The sequence below is a fragment of the Aquarana catesbeiana genome, linkage group LG03, assembly GCF_042186555.1.
Source record: "Aquarana catesbeiana isolate 2022-GZ linkage group LG03, ASM4218655v1, whole genome shotgun sequence".
Lineage (NCBI taxonomy): Eukaryota > Metazoa > Chordata > Amphibia > Anura > Ranidae > Aquarana > Aquarana catesbeiana.
Genome location: NC_133326.1, coordinates 573,178,033 through 573,194,984, shown reverse-complemented (window position 1 = coordinate 573,194,984; position 16,952 = coordinate 573,178,033).

Genomic DNA, 16,952 nt, shown 5'->3' with positions numbered 1-16,952 from the left:
TTACTATCCAAAGTTAAAACAACAAGGGCAGAAGATTTAATAGATGGAAAGATAAAAAAAATTACCGAAGGCCCGCTTTAATTTCATTGAAAAGATTATCCTCCATGTGGAAAAACATCAAAATGTCCTAATGGGATGTAAAAGTCTACTTTTTATGATTATTGTACATATCGCACAAACATTTAAAACCATCTGAATGTATCAATTTATTTATTTATTACAGTTACTTATATAGTTTCAAAAATTTACACAGAGCTTTACATATATATTGTACATTCACATCAGTCCCTGCCCTCAAGGAGCTTACAATCTAAGGTCCCTAACTCACGTTCCTACATACACACACTAGGGCCAATTTAGGCTTGAGCCAATTAACCTACCAGCATGTCTTTGGAATGTGGGAGGAACACTGAGTACTCAGCGTAAACCCACGCAAGCACAAGAATAACATGCAAATGCCGTGCAGGTAGTGCCGTGGTTGAATAATAATGATATTGGGCTCAATTCTTAAAGTGGTTGTAAACCCTCCGAGTCAACTTAATCTTAGCAGATAGTAGATAACACAGGCAGCTGATTGCTACCTGTGAAAGTGCACTTGTGTAGTTTCAATGTAAATTGTCTGTTTATCTTTGATGACGTCATGTGCGATTGCGCAGTATGCTCTTTCATTAATGGCATGTAAATTGTGCTGTTTCTGTATTTCCTGCATGTCGGGAAATTACTGTGAGATTCCCCTCTGAACGGCACAGAGGAGAAGTCTCGCGATGCAGCAATGATAGTCATTTCATGTTCTTATTGAGAATGCTCTGTTCCCATAGTAACGGCAATCAAGATCAAGGCCTGGTTATGACGCTACGGCGCATGCGCGAGATTTCGGCAGGGATACGAACTAAGAGCGGAAATGATGTCCGCATCGGCTTCGGAAAACAGAAGAAAGAATGGTGCAGACGATACGTGGAAGATACTGCAAAATTAAACGCATAAAAAAGGTACTTCTAACGCTCCTTTAGGAGTAATTTATATATCTATTGCTTGGCAATTTAAACAAAACATTGACATATTGGAAAAATAAGATTTTTTTTGCGGGGTTTACTTTATCTTTAAAACTTTATTTTCTGCTTTAAGATTAGCAGTAAAACAGCTCATAGCATTTTTCAAAATTGCTTGGCAGTTCACTAAAAAAAACTTTACTAACATACCGTATTCGCTATTTCTTGAAGCGATGCACTATTTTAGTAGTGAACACTTGCAGTATTTTCACACCTGCACCTACCGGCGTCCCTAACAACCAGTGAACAGCAAACATGGGATGGTGCGATTCAGTGGATGCTCCCCTACCAAAGTACATAATTAAACATAGCTCAAAAAGGATATATTGGAGGTCTTGGACTTAAAGGATAAATTTACCTTTTGTAACATGTTACATATTACACCTATATTCAGGGTGTAACATGTAACATGTTACAGATCCACTGGCCCCCCGCACCTCTCTGGCTCCCTGATGTGACAGGTGGCCGAGGATCTTCTCCCCCTGCTCACTGTCATACTCTGCAAGAGTTCTGTGAATAGAAAACTACAAGGTCCGGCAGCCTTTGTGGCTGTCGGCTTGTAGTTCTCAATGAACTACCATGGTGCTGTTGAGCACTGTGGTAGTTCTTTGATGCGTCCTGTTAGGCTCGATTCACACCTATGCATGTTGCTTTTGGGCGTTTTTGGAGGTTTTTTTTTCATGCTTGCCACGCTTTTGAGCAGCGTTTTTGCGGCGTTTTTGCAGCGTTTTTGCCGCGATTTGCGTTTTGCGTTTTTTTTTTTTTACAGTTTTTTTTTACAGTCTAAAAAAAAATTAAAAAAAAAAAAAAAAAAAAACGGCAAAAACGCATCAAAAACGCTGCAAAAACGCTGCAAAAACGGTGCACTTGCGTTTTTGATGCTTGTCCATTGAAATCCATTACATGCAAAACGCTGCTTTTTGCATGAAAAAAAGTCCCCGACCCTTTCCAAAAATGCAGAGAAACAAAAAGGCATTGATGTGAACATGTTCCATAGGAACCCATGTTAAAAAATTCCCGTGCATTTCTGCAAAATGCAAAATGCATCAAAAAACGCGCTAGTGTGAATGGAGCCTTAGTGTGTAACTGCTTGGTCATATGATGTACAGCCAGACAGCTTAAAGAGTCTGCAGGAGCCCTGCATTGCACCCATGATCTGCTGATCATGGGTGCAATGCTTTCCAGGCTTTCAATAAAATACAAAAAATAAATGCACATTTTTTTTACCTGCAAAAAGGTGAACTTTTTTAACCACTTTAGCCCGGACCATTATGCTGCCTAAGGACCAGAGAACTTTTTCCAATTTGGCACTGCGTCGCTTTAACTGCTAATTGCGCGGTCATGCAATGCTGTACCCAAACTAAATTTGCGTCCTTTTCTTCCCACAAATAGAGCTTTCTTTTGATGGTATTTGATCACCTCTGCGGTTTTTATTTTTTGCGCTATAAACGGAAAAAGACTGAAAATTTCGAAAAAAAATGATATTTTCTACTTTTTGTTATAAAAAAAATCCAATAAACTCAATTTTAATCATACATTTAGGCCAAAATGTATTCGGCCACATGTCTTTGGTAAAAAAAATGTCAATAAGCGTATATTTATTGGTTTGCGCAAAAGTTATAGCGTCTACAAACTAGGGTACATTTTCTGGAATTTACACAGCTTTTAGTTTATGACTGCCTATGTCATTTCTTGAGGTGCTAAAATGGCAGGGCAGTACAAAACCCCCCCAAATGACCCCATTTTGGAAAGTAGACACCCCAAGGAAATTGCTGAGAGGCATGTTGAACCCATTGAATATTTGTTTTTTTTGTCCCAAGTGATTTAATAATGACAAAAAAAAAAAATTTACAAAAAGTTGTCACTTAATGATATATTGCTCACACAGGCCATGGGCCTATGTGGAATTGCACCCCAAAATACATTCAGCTGCTTCTCCTGAGTACGGGGATACCACATGTATGGGGTGGGACTTTTTGGGAGCCTAGCCATGTACGGGGCCCCAAAAACCAATCACCGCCTTCAGAATTTCTAAGGGTGTAAATTTTTGATTTCACTCTTCACTGCCTATCACAGTTTTGAAGGCCATAAAATGCCCAGATGGCACAAAACCCCCCCAAATGACCCCATTTTGGAAAGTAGACACCCCAAGCTATTTGCTGAGAGGCATGGTGAGTATTTTGCAGCTCTCATTTGTTTTTGAAAATGAAGAAAGACAAGAAAAAACTTTTTTTTTTTCTTTTTTCAATTTTCAAAACTTTGTGACAAAAAGTGAGGTCTGCAAAATACTCACTATACCGCTCAGCAAATAGCTTGGGGTGTCTACTTTCCAAAATGGAGTCATTTGGGGGGGTTTTGTGCCACCTGGGCATTCCATGGCCTCCGAAACTGTGATAGGCAGTGAAGAGTGAAATAAAAAATTTACACCCTTAGAAATCCTGAAGGCGGTGATTGGTTTTCGGGGCCCTGTACACGGCTAGGCTCCCAAAAAGTATCCCCATACTCAGGAGAAGCAGCTAAATGTATTTTGGGGTGCAATTCCACATATGCCTATGGCCTGTGTGAGCAATATATCATTTAGTGACAACTTTGTGCAAAAAAAAAAAAAAAGTGTCACTTTCCCGCAACTTGTGTCAAAATATAAAATATTCCATGGACTCAACATGCCTCTCAGCAAATAGCTTGGGGTGTCTACTTTCCAAAATGGGGGGGGTTTGAACTGTCCTGGCATTTTATGCACAACATTTAGAAGCTTATGTCACACATCACCCACTCTTCTAACCACTTGAAGACAAAGCCCTTTCTGACACTTTTTGTTTACATGAAAAAATTATTTTTTTTGCAAGAAAATTACTTTGAACCCCCAAACATTATATATTTTTTTAAAGCAAATGCCCGACAGAATAAAATGGTGGGTGCTTAATTTTTTTTTTTCACACAGTATTTGCGCAGCGATTTTTCAAACGCATTTTTTGGGGAAAAAACACACTTTTTTAAATTTTAATGCACTAAAACACACTATATTGCCCAAATGTTTGATGAAATAAAAAAGATGATCTTAGGCCGAGTACATGGATACCAAACATGACATGCTTTACAATTGCGCACAAACGTGCAGTGGCAACAAAATAAATAAATTTTTAAAAGCCTTTACAGGTTACCACTTTAGATTTACAGAGGAGGTCTACTGCTAAAATGACTGCCCTCGATCTGACCTTCGCAGTGATACCTCACATGCATGGTGCAATTGCTGTTTACGTTTGACGACAGACCGCCGCTTGCGTTCGCCTTAGCGCAAGAGCAGGGGGCGACAGGGGTGCTTTTTTTTTCTTATTTTTTTGCTTTTTTATCTTATTTTTAAACTGTTCCTTTCATTTTTTTTTTTTTTAATCATTTTTATTGTTATTTCAGGGAATGTAAATATCCCCTATGATAGCAATAGGTAGTGACAGGTACTTTTTTTTGAAAAAATTGGGGTCTATTAGACCCTAGATTTCTCCTCTGCCCTCAAAGCATCTGACCACACCAAGATCGGTGTGATAAAATGCTTTCCCAATTTCCCAATGGCGCTGTTTAGATCCGGCGAAATCTAAGTCATGAAATGCTCGTAACTTCCGGTTTCTTAGGCCATAGAGATGTTTGGAGCCACTCTGGTCTCTGATCAGCTCTATGGTCAGCTGGCTGAATCACCGGCTGCATTCTCAGGTTCCCTGTTGAGACAGGAGAGCCAGAGAAAAACACGGAAGACTGTGGGGGGGGGGGGGGGGGCATTCCCTCCCACTGCTTGTAAAAGCAGTCTGGAGACTAATTAGCCGCTAGGAATGGTTTTACATGAAAGCCGACCGCTGGCTGAAAAGAATGATGCCAAGATGATACCTAGACCTGCAGGCATCATTCTGGTATAACCACTCAAAGTCATGAATGGCGTACCTGAAGACATAAAAATGGTTAACAATAAAACACAGTAAACGGTAAAGTATAAAAAATTGCATACCTGAAAAGCAAACATGATAAAACATAATAACAATAAAACATTGCAGAATAGAATACAGTAAAAAAGAGCAGAACAATAGAGAGAGAATAGAGAGAGAGAGAACAATAAAACGACAACTATTTTTTTTTTTTACACTTTTTTTTGTAACTAACTTTTATAACTGTAACCGGTTCCAGGTTCGGGTCTCTCAAAATGCGATGGCATCTTGGGAGACCCTGTGAAAGTGTGCCTAGTCTGTGCAATGCTGTACCCTACGCTAATACTCAACTAGTGCATGGTAGCGTTCAAAACATTCACCAATGCAAAGACCAGGATTGTCAGGACAGGAGGGACAATAATAGCGGGTGTCACGCCTATATCCGCGCTTGCTGCAGACACGACATCTTTTTTGGGGGGGTTCGTTGGGTAGGGGTACTCGGGAGGACATAAAGAAAATGCCTCTCGTGCAGCCGACTGCATTTGGTTGGGGATGTGAATGGGGGAAGTACGGGCGCTGCAGAAGTGGTGGGTTCCCAATTAGGATTGGCGAATGCTGCAGGAAGGGTATCATGGGCACGACGAGCCTGTGTTTGTCTTCTTCTTGGTGGCAGCGGGACACTACTTGTGCTTGCCACCTCACCAGCTTGAACTGCACTTATGGGACTCACCACGTCACCAAGTGTTACTGCAGTGCTGGTTTGACTACGACCGGGGTGTACTAGGCCGCTGGTGCTTGCCAGTTCACCAAAACGCTACCAAAAAAACTGTTAGCGATCGCAGAGATCAGGCCTGACCCTGCGAACGCTGCAGTTATGCGTTTAGTGTTTTGTAAGTGACAGTGATCAATCGATACTGCACTTGGGTGGGCTGGGCTGGGCCGGGCGGAGGGGCAAAACGCAGGTGCTAGCAGGTATTTGGGCTGATCCCGCTAACACTGCGTTTTTGGGAACCCTAAACTGCTGGGGACGCTAGTATAGATCTGATCGGATCAGATATTGATCCGTTCATATACTACACCACTAAGGGAGGTGTACGGTGCGTGCGTCGGTGTTAGCGGTACTGGCGCTAACCTGACGCTGCCTGGGGCTGGTGCTTGCCAGTTCACCAAAACGCTACCAAAAAAACTGTTAGCGATCGCAGGGATCAGGCCTGACTCTGCGAACGCTGCAGTTATGCGTTTAGTGTTTTGTAAGTGACAGAGATCGATCGATACTGCACTTGGGTGGGCTGGGCTGGGCTGGGCCGGGCGGAGGGGCAAAACGCAGGTGCTAGCAGGTATCTGGGCTGATCCCGCTAACACTGCGTTTTTGGGAACCTTAAACTGCTGGGGACGCTAGTACAGATCTGATCGGATCAGATATTGATCTGTTCAGATACTATACCACTAAGGGAGGTGTATGCTGCGTGCGTGGGTGTTAGCGGTACTGGCGCTAAACTGACGCTGCCTGGGGCTACGCATATCACCGCCGTGTGATCAGGGGGCTAAACCTTTATTCGGTAATAAATGGCGGGTGCCCTGACACTATAAAAAATAAACGAACTAACCAGCATCACCCGTAACAGTTATATGGTGATCAGTGGTGAAAGGGTTAACTAGGGGGCAATCAAGGGGTTAAAACATTTATTAGATAGTATATGGGGGTCCCTGACGCTATAAAACGCTGACGGTGAACCTAAATATTTACGTCCCTAACAAGCGTCACCAGTGACACTAATACAGCGATCAGAAAAATGATCGCTTAGTGACACTGGTGATGGGGGGTGATCAAGGGGTTAAAACTTTATTGGGGGGGGTTAGGGGGGTATCCTAGACCTAAAGGGGGCTAACAGTAACTGTCCCACCACAGTAACTGTCACAAACTGACACCATGCAGTAATCAGAAAAAAAAAAAAAAAAAAAACAGCTTGGTGTCAGTGTGACGGGGGGGGGGGGGGGAGGGGTGATTGGGGGGGGATCGGGGGTGTATTGTATGCCTGGCATGTTCTACTGTATGTGTGTGTGTTGTGCACTCACATTCCAGTCTTCTCTCCTCGGCGCCGGAACGGAAAATGCCGAGCCGAGGAGAGATGACATCATTTCCTCTGCCTCTGTGTACAATACAGAGGCAGGGAAATGATCCCATTGGCTGGGAGCGATCGCGAGGGGGGGGGCCACGAATGGATGGCCTCCCCCTCACCACCAATCGCCGGGGAGGATTTGGCGACTGCCGCAGGCACCGGGGGGGGTCCGATCGGACCCCCCACCCGCGGGCAGGCAAGGACGTACCTGTAAGTCCTTTTGACTGCTCGTGCCGCTCTGCCGATGTACATCGTCATGCGGCGGTCGTCAAGTGGTTAAAAAGGTGAACTTATCCTTGAGGCCTGGTTCACATTGGTACGATTTGACGTGTCAAAACGCATGTCAAATCGGCGGCAATTGCCGGCAATGGTCCTGTCCTAATCGGTGCGACGTTGCATTTGTGGTGCCGCACCAATTTCAAAAAGTAGTTTCTGTACTACTTTTTGCGATTTTGGGCGATATTTACATTGACATCTGTGCAGAAACCTGCACAGATGTCTCTGAAATCGCGGCCGAAATCGGGACTGACATGCGGGAGTGAAATTGTGCAAGTTAAGTTGAACTCACAAGGCTTCATTCCTGCAGCTCAGTGTGAACCTAGGCTTAAAGACGAAACATGCCAGCAGGCTGATGATGACAGATATAAGGGCAGCACTGTGGAGAGACTGTGCACAGGCAATATCCACAGCACCCCCACATGCATATACAGTATTGGGAAGATACAGCCAGGTGTAACTGAGATTAGTGTGAACTTCGCTAATACTAGATCCAGTTGTTGGTGGAGCTGCCTAATTACCTGGACACTTTTGATAATATTGAGAGACATGTCAGTCATGTAGACACTGCTGGTCATAGTTTAGTGGTGTCATTACATCTTGGAACCAGCATTACTTAAGACGCTGTCAATATTTATGGTGGAGTGATATGAAATAACGGGATGGTAATCCCAAGAAACACACTATGATTTGGGCTTTTTCTGGACATAACATCAATTATGCTACCGGTATGTTTAAATGAATTCTGAACTATATTATCATGTAGTTCTAGTCAGTTGTTGGCCGAACCAAACAGGATGTCCATGGAAGATCTATAGGTTATCAAAGGAATACACATGTGGAAAGAAGGAAGATAGCACAAGAGAACTAGTCAAGAATGAAGTAAAAATATTACACTTCATGGGCTGATCTTAAAGTACAACTATAGGCAAAACTTTTTTTAAAATTTTGGATAGAGTACAGGAGGGTTATAACCCCTTTCAGTTTTTTTTTTTTTTTGCTGTGTCCCAGCGGGGAAATTTCCATTCACTTCCTGTACAATAGAGAAAACCGGAAGTGAGATGAAATCCTTACAAATTAAAGTGGAGTTCCACCCCCAAAAAAATAAATAAATAATGTGCTTAAAAAAAATTAAAAAAACATTTGGAGAAAATTTTTTTTTTTACTCACCTCTAAATGCCTGTTGCTAGGGGGTCCCTCGTAGTCTGCCTCCTTCAGCGCCTGGGCTCCTGACGTCACTTCCCTCGACGCAGGAAGGGAGATCACCTCTTTCCACTCCCTCTGTCAATCATCTGAAACACATGACAAGTCCCAAATGATTGCGCGGCCAGTCACGGCGTGCGGCTCGCATATGCACAGTGGGTACCCGGCTGTGAAACCACAGCCAGGCGCCCACAGTTAAAATGCCAGCGCTGCCGAGTGGAGGGGGAGACGAGCAGGGCTTCAAACCCCCGCATCGCTGGACCCTGGGACAGGTAAGTGTGTGATAATTTAAAGTCAGCAGCTGCAGTATTTGTAGCTGCTGACTTTTATTTATTTATTTATTTATTTTTTAAAACTCTGCTTTTAGGGAATCTCTTTTGTGGATGTGCCAAATATTTGTTCAATCTGAAGGCTTTAAAATGCAGCTCGTGCGAGAATTGCAAAACAAATCCCAAATGTGACTTTTGTGCACAAAAAATCTCACAACCTGCACCAAATAAATAAAGAAAATGAGTTTATCAGTATTTGGTGCAATAGAGATGTGCAATAGTACAAGAGGATGATGACACAAGACAGTTAGACATTCTACTGTGCGCTAAACAAACAATATGGATTGCAACATCTTCTTTAACTCCTAGCTGGCGATTGGGTCCTTCTCTCGACCAATACACTGCTGTAGGTGCCACTGGAATCTGCTTGTTTACAACAATGTTTTCCCCTTGGTGATTCGTGGTGATATTTCTTGCCATGTTAAAGGTAATTGGCTGGTTCCCTAGGTTTTTCCTCGATGTGTTTGAGCCACATTTTCAGTGCTGCTTGTTGAACCTTCCAGTGGACAGATCGCTCTCAGCAGAAGAGTTTACATGGCAACCAACTAGTATTCATTCTGCATATGTGGCCAAACCATAGTAGTTTTCATTATCTGATTTGTTCTTCGACTATAGGTTTATGGTCATAAATTGTCCAAATTGTTTGGTTCCAATGCTGATAACGAAGAATGACAGCCAAAATCTATCTCAGACATCGCATTTGGAAAATTTGGAGCTTATTCATGTCAGGTTTGAGCAGAGTCCATGTTTGGGGACAAGACAATTGGCAGGATTTGTGTTCGAAAGAGGCAAATTTTGGTCTTGGCAGAGGTGTTAGTCTTCCCCCGGAGGTACCATTTGAGAGAGGAAAATTCTGCTATTGCCTAACCAATCCTGCGGTAGACTTCGGTGTTAGATGCCACCTTCCTCTCAAGCACCAACAATCTCAGGCATTTGAATTCTTGGACCTGCTGGATTTGCATTCCATCAAGGTTAACACTGGTCTGTGATCCATCCATAGTCATTACTTTTGGTTTTATCCACATTTATTCTCAGGCTGTAAGATTGGGTGATGCGGGCAATGGGGTAAAGGATGTCGGAGGCCTCAGCATCAATGTCAGCAAATATGGGACTTTGTCTGCGAATATGAAGTTGTTCAAATTGTACTGGACCCCACTTCTGTCCTCGAATACTTTCCTCATAATGGTGTCAATCACAATATTGAGAAGCAGAGATGAAGTGACATCCCCCTGGTGGACTCCAGTCTGGATAGGAAATTCCTTATGCAGTTTATTTAGGATCAGCGTGCTTCTGGTTAAGCCATTAATCCTCCCCCAAAGATGGTCCCAACTTCGCCAAGGACTGTCCCAAGCCCAGCTGCAAAAGGAGAAGGGTAGTCACTCTGCTTTAGTGAAAGTCATAAAATCAGGCGCACGGAGTATATGCAGACAATAGTTCAGGCAAACATACAGCAATGACTGCCGATATGGTTAATTCAGTCTCTGATGCCAAGGCATAAATTGTGAAGCACTGTGGGGCTGCTATCCTCAGAGTTGAGCAAGCTCTGTAGTAAGACAAAAGGAATGAAGGAGGGGGGGAAGCACCACCTAAGTGCAGTATCACAAGGGGATTTATTAGAACAATGGTTAAAAACACAGGAAGTAAAAAAAAAAAAACAAGCTTATCGCATCTGCCAGTGTCCTCAATCCTGCATGGTCCGCCGTGTTCAAGTTCCCTGGGAAACTATGAAGAAGGAATGGACGTTCTTGCGGTACACAGGAAGTCCATGCCAACCAGCGTGGAACGCTCTGACAGACGTGATGTCACCAGGAGAGGAAGACGTGGCTGGAGAAGAACAGGCTACATGCTCAGAGCTCTCTGCTCCTTCTGAAGGCCTGGAGTGGTAATGCAGGAAACTGCTATATATAGGGAGGAATGTGCAACCATATTTGTGGAACTAAAAGGACCAGTACTACCAGTCAAAGGGCACATGGCACAGCAGTCAGAGGCTAATAAAACAATGGATAATAAAAGATAAATGTGATGGTTAGTAAATTTAAGAACAAAATGGGAGTGCTAAAAAGGAAAGAACAAATATGATAAATGTAAAGAATCCAATTATAGATTAAATAATGGATAAAACCTTGGAGCATGATGGCAGAAATAAAAATAAATATAATATATATATATATTGTGCTCATAAGTTTACATACTCTGGCCGTTTTTTTTTATTTCTTGGCCATTTTTCAGAGAATATGAATGATAACACAAAAACTTTTCTTTCACTCATGGTTAGTGTTTGGCTGAAGCCATTTATTATCAATCAACTGTGTTTACTCTTTTTAAATCATAATGGCAACAGAAACTACCCAAATGACACTGATCAAAAGTTTTCATACTCACTTAGAACAGCACTGGGGGAGTATGCTACAGGGCATTCCAGACCGGTTGGGTAAATGTAAATGTTGATGTTTGCTTATATGTTTCACTCTTAGTTGTGTTGTTTCTGTATCAATTTTTTGGTCCAACACGTTATGTTCCATATTACCACTGTGCAGGTTAATTACATTCATTTGCTTCTATACTTATTACCGAATTGTCTGTCTGGGTGGATGGGAGGGTCGGGACCTTTCTCTACCGGTCACATACTAACTCCTCCCCCAATTAGGCCTGCACATATCCCTCTGATTTTGAGGGGTGGTTACGTGTGTATTCAAGTTATTATTTGTTAATATAGTAATTACAGGTCTTTTTGGTGACCTGTTTTGTTCTTTTATCCTCACAGACGAGGGGAGATTCTCTTTCTCCTCCTCTGGGTGGATCCTATTTATCTATACTTTCTCTCTATCCATCTCTCTCTCTTGCTCCCTTCTTTTCGCTGTTAGTCCTTTTTTCTTTCCCTCCCCCATCTTTTAGGCAGCCAGAGCGATGGATTCCATAAAAGGTAATGCCGCTCAATGCGAAGGGCCTAAACATACCAGAAAAACGTTGGATGCTTTTATCTGACCTCCGGAGCTCCTGGGCAGATATTGCATTTGTTCAGGAAACCCATTTTAAACACGACAAGTTCCCGTTTCTTAAAAATAGATACTTCCCAGTAGCATATCACTCCACTAATCCCACAGCCAAAACCAAAGGAGTATCTATACTAATCTCTAGTAAGGTCCCCTGGCAATGCCAAGCAGTGTTCAAAGACCCGGAAGGACGTTTTGTGTTCTTAAAAGGGCGAGTTGTTGACACTACACTCACATTAGCGGCGATTTACGCTCCTAATGAACAACAGAGCACCTTTATTACTAACATACTGGACAAATTGGGGGAGTTCACGGATGGCCAGCTAATCTTAGGGGGGGACTTTAACGTCCCTCTCATCCCTTCCGCAGATACATCCTCTGGACATTCCTCGGTTCCCCCGTCGCATAGAAAGCGTATAGCTAACGCCTTGCACAAAGCACAATTGGTCGATCTGTGCCGTCTTCAGCATTCGGGGGAGCGGGAATACACTTTCTATTCACAAACACATAAGCTTTACACCAGAATAGACTATTTTTTAATACCCCACACCCAACTGCACTCGGTCGTGGACTCATCTATAGGTCAGATCACATGGTCAGACCATGCCCCTATCACTCTCATGTACACTCTCACAGGGACATCTACGTCCAGATCCAGGATTTGGCGGCTAAACGAAAGCCTTCTCCAGATTCCTGAAGTTTTAGCAGATGCGACACAAACACTGACCTTTTATTTTCGGGAGAACGATCACCAAGACTGTGACCCGGGTGTCCTATGGGAAGCCCATAAGGCAGTCCTCAGAGGCCTGCTGATCAGACATGGAGCACGTATAAAAAGAGAAAGAAATGAACAGTTAACAAAACTCCTCAACGCCTTGTCTGTGGTGGAAGCACGCCATAAACATGCCCCATCCCAGACCTCAGAGATGGAACTAGGAAAACTACGCACACAAATTTCTGACCTGTTACACTACAAAGCCAAGGCAGCTTTACAACGCTGCACACAAATTAGCTACGAATCCGAGGACAAGTGCGGGAAGATTCTAGCCAGAGCAGTTCGGGAACAAAAACAAGCAGCCTACATACCACAAATAATGGGCCTAGACTCACAGAAAGTTACACTCCTGGAACAGATATTGAATGTTTTTAGGGACTTTTATGCCAAATTATATAACCTACCGCATACCCCACCCTCACAAATGGCTATCAACGAATATGTTCAGTCTTCTCAGATTCCCGTCCTCGCCACGGAAATAAGGGAGGAACTAGACTCACCAATTACCCTTGAGGAACTTCGAAACGCCATTTGTGCCATGAAGCCAGGAAAAGCCCCGGGTCCGGATGGGTACACCACCCATTATTACAAAACTTTCCTGCCCCTCATAGGCCCACGTATGGTAGCATTTTTCAATACAGTTGGAGCAGAGGCAACCTTTCCCAGGGACACATTAAAGGCCCACATATCAGTGATACCTAAAGAAGGTAAAGACCCGTCTTCATGCGGCAGCTACAGACCCATTTCTATGCTGAACATTGACCTAAAATTATTTTCCAAAATTCTAGAAACCCGTTTGTCCCAACATCTTCAGTCATTAATCCACCTGGATCAGGTGGGCTTTATACCCACTAGAGAGGCTCGCGACAACACTATAAAAGTTTTAAATCTCCTCCATGTGGCGAACGCTAAAGAATCCCCATGTGTTTTATTGAGCACAGACGCTGAAAAAGCGTTCGATAGGGTCAACTGGAACTTTATGTTCACAGTACTTCGCCACATTGGCTTAGGAGACAAGATGATCAGTTGGATAAGTAAAATATATTCCAATCCCACGGCGCAAGTGAAGGCAAATGGGATACTTTCACCCCCATTCCCCATCACAAATGGAACAAGACAGGGGTGCCCCCTCTCACCCCTTCTCTTTGCCCTCTCCTTGGAACCATTCCTATGTAAAATAAGACAAAACCAAGACATACAAGGGCTCTCAATAGGTGACACTCAATATAAAATCTCAGCATATGCGGATGATCTGCTTTTCTCACTGACTAATCCCACGATTTCTCTGCCAAACCTTCTGAAAGAATTTGATACATATGGTGCCCTCTCAAATTTAAAAATTAATTTTACCAAATCAGCTGCCATGGGCATCGCAATCTCTCCCCTTACCATGCAGTCAATGCAAACTAGCTTTTGTTTTATGTGGACGACAATAGCTTTAAATTATCTAGGTACAAACATTCCAATTGATATTAGGCGTACATATGAACTTAACTTTCCCCCTATTTTAGCTAAAGCTCGGGTCCTTCTGTAGAATTGGAACAGAGGATTACATTCCTGGTTCGGCAGATGTAACCTCATAAAAATGTGCATCTTACCCAAATTTTTATATCTGCTCCAAGCTCTTCCCATACACATACCGCATTCTTTTTTCAAACAAGTACAGGCTCTGTTTACCAGGTTTATTTGGCCCAACAAAAAACCCCGCATCCGTAGGACAATGCTATCACTTCCCAAACAGTTTGGAGGTCTGGCACTACCAGATCTCAGACAATATTTTCTGGCCACCCATTTGGGACGTATCTTGGACTGGAGACGCAACGCGATGACTAAGCTTTGGGTACGGTTAGAACAGGCTCAAACTAACATACCTTTGAACGGCGCTCTCTGGTGTTATGACATACTGCCCCCGAGACTGAAAACACATCCATTAGTGGGTACCACATTAAGATGCAGTAGTCAAGGGGCTATTCAATCCTCTCTCACCTCAAGCAACTCCCCCTTATACCCGATCTTGGGAAACCCAAATTTCGAGCCGGGCTTCCAATCCACTGAGTTTGAGTCCCTGAGACAATTGGGCTTTGACCATGCTGCTAAATTTGTAACGGATGGACGTTGGCCGACGATAATGGAACTAACGAACGCGACGGGTAGGTACCAACTTTCTTTTTGGAAAGCAGTGCGACTACACCATTACCTACACTCGATTCCTAACCCTCAAGACTTCTCCGGACAACTGACGTCCTTTGAAGAGTTTTGCGCAGGTAATGAACCACTAGCGAGGACCCTCTCTAAAATGTACATACTACTCAATACACCCTCCACACAACCACATCTCCCTTGCTTAGCTAGTTGGGAAAGGGACCTTAACCGTGACTTTTCGGAGATACAAAAACAAAAAATCATTAACCATGCCCTCAAATCATCACTATGCACCAAAATTCAGGAGACGAACTATAAGATCATGACAAGGTGGTACCTCACTCCCTCCAGACTACATAAATGTTTTCCGGCCACCTCAGATCGATGTTGGCGATGTGGGGAGGGAGAAGGCACTCTGCATCACATTTTTTGGTCCTGCCCTAACCTACAGAATTTCTGGAGGGAGGTTCGACGCATCACGCAGAAATTCACTGATTATGTAGTCCCCGACGATGCAGCTTTCTTCCTTTTACATTTATCAACAATCCCGATTAGAAGATATAAAAAATCCCTACTACGCCATTTACTGAATGCAGCCAAGGCATGTATACCAATCCATTGGAAGAAACGGAGTGCACCAACCATTGCGGAATGGCTGCGTAAGGTAAATGAGCTGAATAAAATGGAGGACCTGGTTTTCACAGCGCAACATAAACAAGAGAAATATTCTGACACCTGGGCCATTTGGAATGTTTTTATTTACTCAGAAGAAGGAGTCTCTCTCCTGGGTTCATAGACCATTCTGATATCATTATAGAATTCAGATGTCACTTTGGGCCTACCCTCGCTCTGTCTGCCTCCCCCCCCCCCCTTCTCCTCCTCTTCTACTATCTCTCTTCTCACTTTTCTTTTTCTATATATTTCTGTTTCACTTCTTTGTTTTCTCTTTTTATGAAAAACGGGAAAAGGTTGGGAGAAGGTCCATCTGTTACTGGATAAATGTGGAATAAAGATTAGAATTCGAATCATATGTAACTCCATACTTGTAGCTGTATATCTGAACATGCAGTTGATCATAACCACCTAAACTTTATAATACTGTCTGTGCTGTGTGAAACATTTACTGCATTTGTCGGACTGTATGTTGCATTGGGACTTCTCCCTTCGTTGAAGCTTAATAAAGTTTATATTTGAAAAAAAATGTTTTCATACTCCAGTTCCTAATACCGTGTATTGCCCTCTTTAACATCAATGACAGCTTGAAGTCTTTTGTGGTATTTGGGGATGAGGCTCTTTATCTTCTCAGATGCTAAATCTGCCCATTCCTCTTGGCAAAAAAACCTCCGGTTCCTGTAAATTCTGGGGCTGTCTTGCATGAACTGCACGTTTGAGATCTTCCCGATGTGGCTCAATGATGTTGAGGTCAGGAGACTGAGATGGCCACTCCAGAACCTTCACTTTATTCTGCTGTAGCCAATGACAGGTCGATTTGGCCTTGTGTTTTGGATCATTGTCATGTTGGAATGTCCAAGTACTTCCTATGTGCAGCTTCCTGGCTGAATAATACAAGTGTTCCTCCAGTATTTTTTGATAACATACTGCACAATTTTGACCAAATTTCCTGCGCCTTTGTAGCTCACACATCCCCAAAACATCAGCGATCCACCTCCGTACCTTTCATCATAGGCCTTGTTGACTCCTCTCCAAATGAAGCGTTTATGGTTGTGGCCAAAAAGCTAAATTTTGGTCTCATCACTCCAAATGACTTTGTGCCAGAAGGTTTGAGGCTTGTCTCTGTGCTGTTTGGCATATTGTAAGAGGGATACTTTGTGGCATTTGCATAGTAATGGCTTTCTTCTGGCGACTCGACCATGCAGCCCATCTTTCTTTAAGTGCCTCCTTATTATGCATCTTGAAACAGCCACACCACATGTTTTCAGAGAGTCATGTATTTCACCTGAAGTTATTTGTAGGTTTTTCTTTGCACCCTTAACAATTTTCCTGGCAGTTGTGGCTGAAATCTCAGTTGGTCTACTTGACCGTGGTTTAGTTTCAACAGAGCCCCTCATTTTCCACTTCTTGATTAGAGTTTGAACACTGCTGATTGGCATTCTCAATTCCTTGGATATCTTTTTATATCCCTTTTCTGTTTTA